General features: G+C 37.6%; 1 protein-coding gene across 1 annotated transcript in view; it reads right to left on the bottom strand.

The window, feature by feature from the left end:
* NLGN1 (neuroligin 1) overlaps positions 1–8332 on the bottom strand; it is a 423896-nt gene extending 415564 nt beyond the window's left edge. The window contains exon 1 of the mRNA XM_068691890.1: positions 8243–8332. The gene's annotated coding sequence lies outside the window, so the exon portion shown is untranslated. The remainder of the gene's footprint in view (positions 1–8242) is intronic.
* Between the last annotated feature and the right edge of the window lie 4089 nt (positions 8333–12421).

Genomic DNA, 12421 nt, shown 5'->3' with positions numbered 1-12421 from the left:
ACTGCAGTTCCCATGGTATGTCACCAAGTTTTTGACCATCTTTTGAATGTTGCTGCCCCTGTCCCTCTGGTTATTAGAGAAGGTAAAAGAAGACACTCAAAACCCTCCCATCCTCTTCTGATAGGCAGCAGGAGCCTGGTAGGAGAAAGGGAGGAGACCGGTCACATTATCCTCTGTCAGGTTTTACTTGGAAGAGATTCAGATAATCATGTGGGAATAAAAGAAGTGTTTGAAGAGAGTGGCAGGTGGTGAAAGATTGGCAGGGATAACATTGGTGAGACTTGGATCATAAAGAATATTAATGATGGAGGAAGAATGCAAATATCACGGCTTCTGAATGGAAAGGGAAAGTGCCCCTCTGTGGTTCTCCAGACACACTAACAACCCTGGCTGTTTGAACAGTTGTCCAGCCTTTCATCACTTTGTGATAATGCCGTTGCTCAGTTTACTAGGCATGTAGCTCAGACCCTTTGGGTACTAAGGGAGGTGAAGTGGCTGTGAACAGATTAAGCTTTTTTTCCCCCCTTTAAAAACATCAGAAATAAAATGAATTTAAACTCTCATTCCACTGGTGCATTTAGAAGCTCCTCAAATAGTCTATTCCAATTCCAGAGCAATTCTATAAAACAAAATGAATAGCACAAATCCAGCAAATATATCTCCTGCCAAGATGAGCTCTCCTGTTTTAAAATCTTTTATAGCATCTAATGTATTTATTTGCATCAAGAGGGCATTATGCCAGTTAACATCTGTGTTCTCTAGAGTTGGTAATTCTGCCTCCCATAACTAGTCATCAATTCCACATGAAAATACACAACTGTCTTTCCACTATAGATTCTATATACTGCTCAATTTTTCCATGCACATTTAGAGAAATGTTTAGTAAAATACTTCAGCATAAGAAGATACAGATAGGAAGGCATAATCCAAATGTCTTTGGATTTTTATTATTTTTTATTATTTTTTTAATATTCCCCCTCCCCTTCCCATTGGATGTCATTTATGGACCTTTGGATTCAGAACAGATATCCCATTATGAAAAAAATTAAAGATTAAATCTTCAGCTAATATAAATTGACATGGCTTCTTTGAAATACACAGAAATTTCCCAGATGTCTATCAGCTGAAGATTTGGTCCTGAAACCTTGCAGCAGTTCACAGCATGCAAATTAAGTAAATGCACTTATTCTTTGATGATGATTAAGTGACCTCAGCTAACAATAAAATCAAAGCAGGTTTCTCCAACAGAAAGGCAGACATATAACAGTAGAAAGAAATTCTTCCGATGTAAAATAGCTTTAAAAACTTGGTGCCAGAATTTTAAACACATTTAATTATCTCTATTTGAATTTAGTTGCCTGAATACCTTTAAGAATGTAGTATTAAGTGGCCAGGAAAGAAACCCATCCTTTGTCTAAGAGAAGATATTAATGAGAGTCAAAGTCATAGCAGACAGTGATAGGAGTTGAGATTTGGGCCAAGATCACAAGCAACTGAGTGGATCAAAGGTAAACCACACACCAAGCAAAAATATGTAATTCGTTATAATACAGAAAAAAAAAAAAAAAAAAAAAAAAAACAACTTTGTTCCCAGCATCACCACAGACTTTCCTTCCTCAGCAGACACTCCCACCATCCTGACTGACCCCAGGGTGCAACCACACAGCACCAACTGGCAGCATCCTGGAAGTCTGCAGGCTAAAACTCCACCTGAAGCACCTCAATCTCTAACTCACAACTAGAAATCACTTACTGTGATAACTGGCTTGTCAGTGTATGTCCTTTGGACCTGGTTTTATGAGAAAAGCTTGTACTTATAACAGTATACTTCCTTTATAGAATTAAATTGCAATTTAAAAAACATCTCTCCAAGACCTCCATTTCAATTCATGCAGCAATTCAATGGAAACTGCTAGTCCAGCAGCACTCTTTGGTCACAATCCTACTAGTTAGCAAACTAGCTATTGCCTAACTAACAGGTAATTCATAATTGCCACTTACAAATATCCTGTGGAGTATTAGCAAAAGGATGACTGACCACTTTTCACTGCTGCATTCAGTATTCACAGTGTATATTTTATTGCCTGACTGTTTCTCCAAGACCCTTTATGACTACATGGTTGGGATCTAGGCTTTGGTTTCTGCATAACTTCAATTGCACAAGAAAATAGCTGTATAACACTTCAGCAATCAGAACAAGAGATTTCAATGGAAGTGCCATGTGCTCTGAATATCCAGAGAAGAAACATCTTAGAATGAAGAGGTCAACAACGTGCCCAACTTCTCATCAAGAAAACACATAACAGTTTTTACTACTTCTTGAGAGGTTTGTGAGCCAAATTATAGTTCCTATATTATTGTCAAACACAGTACTCAGGTTCCCAGTTTATTAGTTAGAGGCAGTCATTTTATTTATCTGTTGCTGTTAGTTGTGGTTTGTTTTGTTGTTGTTGTTTTTTTTTCCTTTCAGATTTCTGTTTGGCTCTGTGTTGTCTCTTGAAATTGTTCATATTTTGGACAAGAAAACAGATTTATTTTCTGTGATATGCTTTCAGTTGGTGATATCAGAGAACAAGTAGAAGAATGTGATATACGTTTCAGGTTATGTGTAGGAGCCAATTTTCTAGGATTAATGTCTCAATTAAGTAGAAGTATAACTTCAAATTTCTTTTTAAAAGTGTGTATCAAATCACACTGTCTTTCTCCTTCCTGGCAAATGTTTATTTTACAGACCAGTGAAGTTCTGAGAGTCAGGTCTTTTTCTGTCTCAATCACAACAGGGCAGACTTAATTTTCAAGCTTGTATACATACAGATTTCTTCAAAGAAGATTTATAGCAGTCCAACTTCAGTCAATACCTTACTTAAAGAAACAACAGGGCTTTCACACTAGCTATGACTGTAAACTACTCTTCACCTCAGTGCTCAGATTATTAACTCAATTCATTCTTTTGTCCAGAAATCACCGCTTTATTCAGTCTTTATAGATACCTCTCAAATAGAGTGCTGAAGGGGAACCATTCAGCCAAGACATCTTTTGCCTTCACAGTCTCAATGTAAATACTGAAAGCTGTTCCAATTGGTTCATGTACTTAAAACAAGAAACGCTGCATTTACCAACTGCAATTGCTCATGTGATTTTTTGGGGTTCTCACTGCATGATGCAAGAACCAAAAACTACTGTGCAAATGCCTACCAGGTGAGAAATCCTTTGGGTTCTTCCCACTCTTTCTAAACACTGAACTATGACAGTCAGAGAGGTTTTTAATGGTAAACATACTGTTGCTGTGTAATCCAGTATGAATACAGTACTAGCAAGAATGAAGGAACCACATACTATCTTATGTGATTCTAAGGAAGTCTCCCACACGCTTGAGTCACGGTCAAGCTGTTTACCCTAAACATATTACGATGACTGGAAGGAGCATGTAAAAACATTCTTCTCAGCCAGGATATTCTGACTCCACCTGTATTTTTTCCAGTTATCCCAGACCCAAAAGCAAGGAGAAGCTGTCTAGTCAAAATCATCTGAATAGTCCTGGTACTTCTGTATAAGAAAATGCTCTAATATTTTTAGCATGGGCTGGTGCCTCCTAATCAGACACCTTTGAAATGCAGACAGCAACAACAGGCACTGCCATTTTCCTCAGAATTGAGGTACAAAAGCTCTCAATATATTTGGTTTTCTGTCTCAACTCCAGATTCTCCACATTTTCCGTAAACACAGAAGCTCCATTGGTCATTTTACAATTAAACATTTCAGCATTGTAACTTATTGTTGGAGTGATAATGAAGTATTTTTGATCTTCTTTTGAATGTTACTTTAAAAAAAACACTTTGTTGTTGAGCAAACTGAAGTATGTTCCTGGCTGCCACGCTACAAACAATTCAATTCAGCAGCTGCTGCACCTGTCACTGTTTTGTGTGTCTCCATACAAGAATAGAGAATTGCCTTGGTGCAAATGTCCCTGTTGATCTGCTTCTATCATCAATGCCTTCTTCACGGTTTATGCTGGCATGCATCAGCTCTCTCTCCTGTGTTTGTGCCAGATAATATAGAAACACCACACATTCCAAACTCTGGCCACAGTCTGAGCTATACAATCTTAAACCATTTACTTCTCAGACTTCACACTCCAACATCTCCTTAAAATTAGCAATTATTATACAAATTCTTGAGGTATATTACTCTATCAGAAAATCAAGTTGTTTGTGCATCTGTATGCATGAAGATCGTATATTCTATGAAAAGAAATAGAGCGTGATAGAGGTTCATTGTCCAGTTGCTTTACTGAAAAGGTCATTAGACATTTGAAATAGTAATCACCTATAACTATTCACTATTCCCACTGACATTTCTAATAGGAAAAATCTCCTTTATCATGCTTCTTAGACAGCATCATTCATGGACATTAGAACAAGGAATTCAGGAACGTATTTTACATCTTGAAATAAATTATTATAAAATACTTCGGGAGGAGTGATCATCTTTCTTTTATGAACATTGGATGAGAAAGTGCAATGCCTAGCAGCAAACATATTGACAAATATTGTTAGACTTCTCTATAAAGAACTATTAATTAAGCCCCAGAGCACTGCTATGAGTTAAAATAGCTATTACTAACTTCTGTATTTTAGAGACTGGAGGCAGCAGCAAGGTGCCAAGAGTTATTCAAGGCAGAGATATTGCATGATGTTCAGGCCATGATCAGTTGTTTCATAAAAACAAGATTCAGACTATGAACAATAGCAGCACCAACCTAGCTGAACTTACCTTTTATTTTTTTGTCCCTGAGAAGACAGTTAATATCAAGTTTAATCATCCCAGATTGTCAAACGCAGGGTTCCCTTATAAAAGCTCCTCTCACTGAAGGGATATGCAATGTTTTTTAAAATTAAAGTCTTTGTACTTCACATCTCAAATGCCTTTTGCTTCTCATTTTTCTGTACCTTTAGTATAAGCTAAAAATATTTTTAATAGTGATTGCCATGGCAATAAGTAAGCTAAGCTCTCAATATTTGAACTTCCAACTACTGCTTGACAGTTCATGTTATGCATTGACTCTGATTTATTACATCCAGTTTAACACAGCAAAGTCCACACAACACAGAGGCTCATCACAGCTCCACACAGGGCAGCACAGTGGGAAAACCTGATCCGGTTGGTAAAGAAACAAGGACATGTAAAGCATAAAGTAACGTCTTGAAAGAAGCAGTGCTGTACTTTTATATATGGAAACACAGCCATAATAGCTTCTGCTTTGTGCAAGGGATGTGAAGGAACTGCTGTTTTCTTTCTGTGGGCACCTCTACCCAATCCTTCTGTTCCATGTATTTCCTCAGCATAAAGCCTGCTTTACCTGTTTTTTTTCAGGGGTGATATATCTTACCATAAGCAAAGAGACAGAAGTCTTGAATGTAAACTTGAATGCACTCAAATCACCTCCATGCCTTTGGTAAAGTATCACAAAAATGAACTTCCATGGATATCAAAAGAGAACTGTTATTGATAAGACATTAGGAACAATTTCATCTTTCTTCTTTGTTTTTAGTAAAGAAATGATATTGCTCTTCAAATCACTTGAATTCAGTACATATTTGATTACAGGGAACATAAAAGACGGGTGATCAAAAAAAAACTTTCAATGGTTGTTCCTGCTTGACTTGCAATATAAAGGGCAAAGAACCTGATTTTTTATAGACCCTACAATATAAAAAGGACTTGAAATCCAATATACAGCTTTTTGTTATTGTTGTTGGCTTCAATAAATCTGCATTTTATTTTCTCTGCAGGGCACAACTTTATCTTCCAAACAACGTCCATTTTGAAGATACACTCATCAACTCTGCAGTATATTTTTTTATTTTATTTTTTTAAGTGCTGTAGGATTTCTGGCTCCTATGGAGTAGGAGTAACAGAATAATATAAAAAATTACTGCTTAAAACATAAGTACAGCAGATTGTATTTGCCCTCACCTTTCATAATAGATAGTGCCTTGGTATACATCTGCACCGTTAGAAAATGCATAGCCTTACTCAAATCTGTAATAGAAATATCAATATCATGCAGGTGTAGATTCATGAGGCATACCAGGTGCAGGTAAATATGCTAGGTTCTGGAAATACATGTAGCTAGTCACCTGTAATTTATAGTTTTGCACTGACATGTAGTTTTGCATCTCTATTTAACTTTCCTCAAATCAAAACCCTAGCTCATCGTACTGCACATTACCACTAGGACCTATTACCACAGCTTGATTCTCCATTAAGGTATCAATATTCATCCCCACACTCTTTGCTCCAGAATCCCCAATTAAATTACTGCTTTAATTGTCTACTACCACTGACAGAAAAATACGTGCATGTGCACAGTCCACAGGAACAACTGAAGGTACTTAACATTGGTGAAGAATTGCACTACAGATCTACATGATCATTCTTCATGCATAAGAAACAGTCATAAGTTACTGCTTCAGCACAGTCCTCTTCAAATGGTGGCATGTTTTGTTTTGTTTCCATGTAGTTCACAGGCCAGTGGTCTCATTTGAAAGATACGGTACTTTTTGATTTCCAGCCCCTATCAATACTCCAAGTCTGCTAATAAATGCTCAAAATATTTCTCTAAACTTGAGAGAAATTTGTGCAATAGGACCTTATTACATAGATGCCCATATTTTGAGTGTCTTGGAATCCTTCTTACATTTTAATGGACTCCCAAGGAGGAAAAGGACTGATGTTTATGCACTGGAATTAAGACAGAAGGACAAATTCTTTGTTTTCTAATAAAAAAACACTGTTGCTTTACTCATGCTAAGCCCAATGCTCCATTGCATGTACAACAAGACCAACCTAAAATGACAGGGAACAATGGCAAACACCTGCACGTGGTTAGAAATGGCAGTGCCTCCAACTATACAATATTCTTTTTATTCTGTTTTGATTGCTTTATACTAGATCAGAGAGTTGAACTGTGCTGAAGTAGTTTATAGTTCCAGCTAAGTTAAGAACTGACATTTTAATGGCATCTTTGAGGAATTTATATAGACAAGTCATATGACCCTAATGCGATAGCTTAAATGTAGCCCTGAGTAATTCAGCCCAGACCCCAAGGGTTCAGGCAAAATCGTAAGTCTCTTTAGTCTTTGAACCATTAAAATTCAGCTAGACTGTGAAGTTGACAGCTGTTTACTGTAAGGTTACCTCCTGCCTGCCAAATAATAGGGCTGCTATTGGCACTCTTCCACCCTCTTAGTTGAGAAAAGACTTCCCTATAGTCAGAATAGAGCTGAAACGTTATATTCCTCAAGCTGGAAAGGTGTGTATCTTTAAGTAGGCTTATGCAGGATGGAACAGATCCATTAGGTTGCTTTGGTTCTTCTCAAAGTAAATGTTATCCCAACATTTGAGCATGATACAAATGCCAAACTGGAAGTAAGCCTAGTAACACTAGAAGGCCCACAAGAAGATTAAGATGAATGGCAGATGCTTTTCCAAGGCCTCCCAGCACACTTTGTTCTTAAGATACTCAGGTTGCTGTGGGAAGAAGACTAGGCTTCCTCCTGGTTTGCTCCCTTATAGAAGAAAGTATTTCTGTTCATATATGTCACATGGAAAAATAGCCATCATTTTGTATCACCATCTCCCAAGGTGACGTACATTAATGATAACAAAAAAATGAATGCTGTGTTGAGGTCAAGACATAATGCAAAAAAATGGAAAAAAAAAAAAAAAAAAAAAAAAAAAAAACAGCAAAATCCTTTCATTATTGCCACAAGCCTTCTTTGCATTAATTCTGTATTTGTATTTTATTGTTCCTAAAAGCATTATCAAGGTTATTGAAAATATTTTACATTACACCAGTATTAACTAAAAATTGGATAAAACCTTCACTTCCTTCCTGCCTTTGCTCTCCTTTTCTTCCTCCTTCCTTCTTTTGCTCTCTCTCATGTGCTTTCTCCTGCAAGCCCCTGTGCTTTCATTCCCTACCACGAGGCTTATGACTCCTAACAAAGAGGACAAACCCACCTCATTTTCCCTCAAAGTCAAAACCACGCACTAAAAGCTGCAATTTTGAACCGCTCAGGGTGCATGTGAATAACTTAAATCTTATTTTTCAGCTGCTCTACCTCTAGGAGATTATATAAAAAGGAATAAACCTATGACTGGTTCCCTCTTGCTGCATTTTAAAAAGAAAATAGAGATGTCTACTCATATCTTTCAGAGTTGCAGCCCAGCCACCTACCTACAGCAGCAGACTTTGACTTCTGATTGCCTGCGAGGAGAGCTGCCTCTCTGCCACCCTGGCTCAGGTGTCCAGCCGTGAAAAGGGGTGGAGGCCCACACCACCCCCTTAAGTATTTTCTTTTAATCACTGCTAAATAGCTTCTCATGCACCTGCCTACCTTGGCCTTCAGCTCTACGTAGGAGACCCCAAGTCCTAGCTCAGTGTGGGATTTGGCTGTAGTGAGCTGCAACTTGTGCGTGGGTGTTCCAGGAGCTGACTGGGAGGCAGCAGAGTTCTTCCCGATATCACTAGTTTAAAGTCATTCGATAACTCTGAAAATCTTTGAACAGCACCAAATGTCAGCAAAACCAGAATTCAATTGAGTAGATGCAAAAGGCCCTTTTCTCTGTGGGTTAATAGGGGAGCATTTCCACCTTGAAACAAGCTGCAGAGGATGTTCGTGCTGTCCTGCCATGGAGGCATGGAGCCGGGCCTAGTGCCGTAGTTAGCGCAGCTCCAGCACCACAGGCCCTAGAGGAACTGCTGCTGAGAGCAGCTCCCTGTGCAGTACACCATTGTGTCCCTCTCCATATTATCCAGCAGATTTTTTTATTCTGGGTTGGTTCCCTCATTCTCTTCACTATCCATCAATGCTCCGATGTTGTGTTCCCAAGAAAGACCATCCACAGCCTTCGTAACCATTAGAATAAACTGTAACTCACATTTATTTTACTTGTTGTGTTCATTATTATTTACCGCTCCTTCCTTGGCTTTTGTGTTGTTAGTTCCTCTGTTTTCTGAGACTAAGATGGATGTTGAATCCTTTGCAAATGGGACTGTTCAACAGATGGCTGTTCAGTTCATGCTCTATTGGATTGATTGTTTGGTCTTTTTATAATTAGTTTTTTTCTGGTGCTTTGTATTATTTTAATGAATCCTTATTAATGGATGGGACTAAACAAATAGGGTTCTCCTCAAGTGTAACAACTTTAAACAGTTAAGAGCATGCCTTCTTATATAACAGTAGTTAAAACCATTTTGGCCTGAAAAAATATCTTCAGACTGTCCTTGTGCTTGTGCATGAAATTGTTTTGGATGTCATTATTTTTAAACACTTAATTAATTTTCTCCAAACTAAGAATATTTTCTTCCTCTAATGAGAATTATAAAACCTGTCAGGTCTGAAGCGTCTATCTTTAGCCATTTTTTGGAATTATGCAAGTCCAGAATTTAGAATAGAACATATGGAGGCTTCTCGACTCGGTTCAAAAATGGCAGAACTAATTCCATAGAAAGATTTCTCAGAAAAAGCTGACTTTGAAGCCAAGTGGATCATGGAAAATTTTAGCAAAAAGTATATTTTGAGAAGGTATGAGTTGCTTAAAATGCTGTGTTGCATCTTAATCTTAACTTTAGCATTCGCTATCAGGAACACTATAATAACATTATAATTATCTATAATATCAGAGAATTTTCTGTTCATCCTACTTAAAAGTAATGCATTGTGAGTCACTAAAAATTATGAAACTGAATTGCCATTTTAATTTCAGGATATCATTACCTCAACTTGCACGACCCAGATATACCTAGCTAGGAAGCAAGTTTTCATATATATATATTTATATACATGTACATATTTACATATATTGTTGGACAAACAGACTCAAAAAAAAAAAAAAAAAAAAAAGAGCACCCCCTGTTTTTAAGCTGATCTTTTGGGTAGTGTGGTGCTGGACACTGAGATGAAGTTACCCTGTGATGCTTCCCTTCCCATCTGTTATTTCTCTCTCTGTTTCCTGGCAGTTTTTCCAACTGACAACTCCACGGTGAAGGTCTGAATCCAGCGATCTGAGTGGGTGATATCTATCAATCTTGTGCCACACGTATGCAATATTGCTAGGCAACAGGTAGCAGCATGACACCCACATTCTGCAATTTCCTTTTGGTGACTGAGACTTTTACTATATTAATTATACTGAACTTTATTTCATGTATTTCAGGCGTTAACTTCTATGGAAAATATTTTTAAAAATTCTTTGAGCTCAGATTGCTTTCTGTTGCATATTGAATGAACAAATATTGGCAACTGATAAAGTCATTTTAACAATTGGTAGATATGAATGCGGTGCACAAAACCTTCTAAAATTGCAGATAAGTGAGATATCAGATTATTTCGTGTTAAAGATAACTATGCTACAAGGAACAAAAAACTTTGCAAGGACTTCAAAATATGAAAGACGTAAAATTATGAAGTGAGGAGTTAACAGTGAGGAAGATCTTTTTTTTTTTTCTACTTGCTTTCTCTACTCCAGGGTTTTTTTGTTTGTTTGTTTTTGTGGTTTTGTTTTTTATTATTATTATTATTATTTTCTTTCTTACTTTTCTTTTCTGGCTTCTTTTTTCAGTGGTTAGGATCCTGCAGAGGAACTAAGCTACAGACTTACTTTCACGCCCATCATAGACATTTTGTGTGACCACAGGCAGATGAGGCTGTACCATAGTAGAGAGAGAATGCAAGTGAGCTGCATGCACTTTACTTCTCATGAATTAGCCTATCTTAGGAAAAATAGCCAGACCTTCAGCATTATTGCACCCTTGCAGGCAATGTATTTTGCTATGGATCTGGGATTTCTCAAAAATGTGTTCCACAGTTACTTAAGCTGCAATAAACTGGGTCATTCTACACATTTAATTCTGAAATAATTTGCCTGTCCTTTCTGAATACACAAAGGATATCCCTGAAATGTACTCAAATGGAGATAGTCTATTTTTTGTAAAGTGCTTGTGTTAGCCACTGATGAGTAATAGTAAGTTCAGCTTTAGTTCACACCCTCTGAGAAACCAGCCAAATCAAATTAACAGCAGCAGCATACTCATATTCAAAGTTTTGCATGCAGATAGAACATTATTCAGGGCAGCCCTTGAATTACATCCCCACCAGTCTTTGTAGCAAGACAAAGCTCTTCAAAGGTATGTTCAAATAATCATAAGTGATCATGAACAATCAAACTACTACTGCTTGCAGAATTGCTAGTGGCTTCTATGTCTCGGCAAAAGAGCAGTAATTCAGTATGCCACTATCATTTACGAGAACTTGATCATAGCTTTAATCTCCTTGGGGTTAGGCTTTTCACCTGTATCACTTTATCTCTGACAGTAGCTGCTTGTAACCAATGTGTGCATGCACATAGGTCCTTGATGCTTGCAAATACCATATCAAGGCAGAGAATTCCACAACCAGCAGCTTAATTTTTTGTTGTGTTAAGGTGAATGGAAAGAGAGAACACTTCAATATTTGTGTAAATATTCAAATATTTGTGTAAATTCTGGTCAACAAGACAAGTACACATATACCATATTTTGTCATGTAACTGTCATTAGAAATGAAGTCTCATTTAAGTGTGTCCATGAAATTCTGAGGAAGAGTGACTCATTGTGCAAGAGTGACCAGGAGCTGCACCATCTATCTGAGAGATATTTGCTACTGTTACTCACCATGGTTTATGTTCAGGCAATATCTATGGCTGAAATGTACTTTCTGTATGGAAATTTTATTTGTATACAAGGGAAACAGCTTCAGGAATTAGAGATGCATAAGAATGTCTTCTTTTCTCCTGCAGGTGCCCTCTCCTGACAGTCACTCAACCCTGCAAAAGGAAGCAAATTCCAAAACAACCAACCAAACAAACAAACAAAACAATATATATATTATATATATATATAAATGCTGGGCTAGTGCCACATGGGTAGCTCTGTTTGACTGCATTAAATTCTGGATGGTGGGTTGGCTCCAGAAGGAAAAGTCTACGTGGACTCACTGTCCACCAGTTCAAGACTGGCAGCAGGTCATGAGACAGTAGGTATTTTCCTTTGGCCAAGATGTTGTGTGAGATACCTGTTACATATCCAGCTGTGATTAATGAGGTTGGAGAACAAGTTCTTCAGTTACCAAACACAACTTCTCAGCTCTGAATCCCAGCAGCCTAGGGGGAAAATGCAGGCTGACAAGTGCACATAAAATTCTGGATAGGTTTTTGATTACTTTGTTCCTTGTTGCTGCATGTTTTTGTGCCAGCCATGAGCCCGGTAAGAGCAGAAAAGCCTGCCATGCTTGCAAGTATCTGTTGATACTCAAACAGGACCATGACTTTGAGGGTCAGAACTTAAGATTGGAAAAGACTGTTGGAAAAGCAATGG

The sequence above is a fragment of the Anas acuta genome, chromosome 9, assembly GCF_963932015.1.
Source record: "Anas acuta chromosome 9, bAnaAcu1.1, whole genome shotgun sequence".
NCBI lineage: Eukaryota > Metazoa > Chordata > Aves > Anseriformes > Anatidae > Anas > Anas acuta.
Note: the sequence above shows the minus strand (reverse complement) of the source record. Positions and strands in the feature narration are given on the sequence as shown.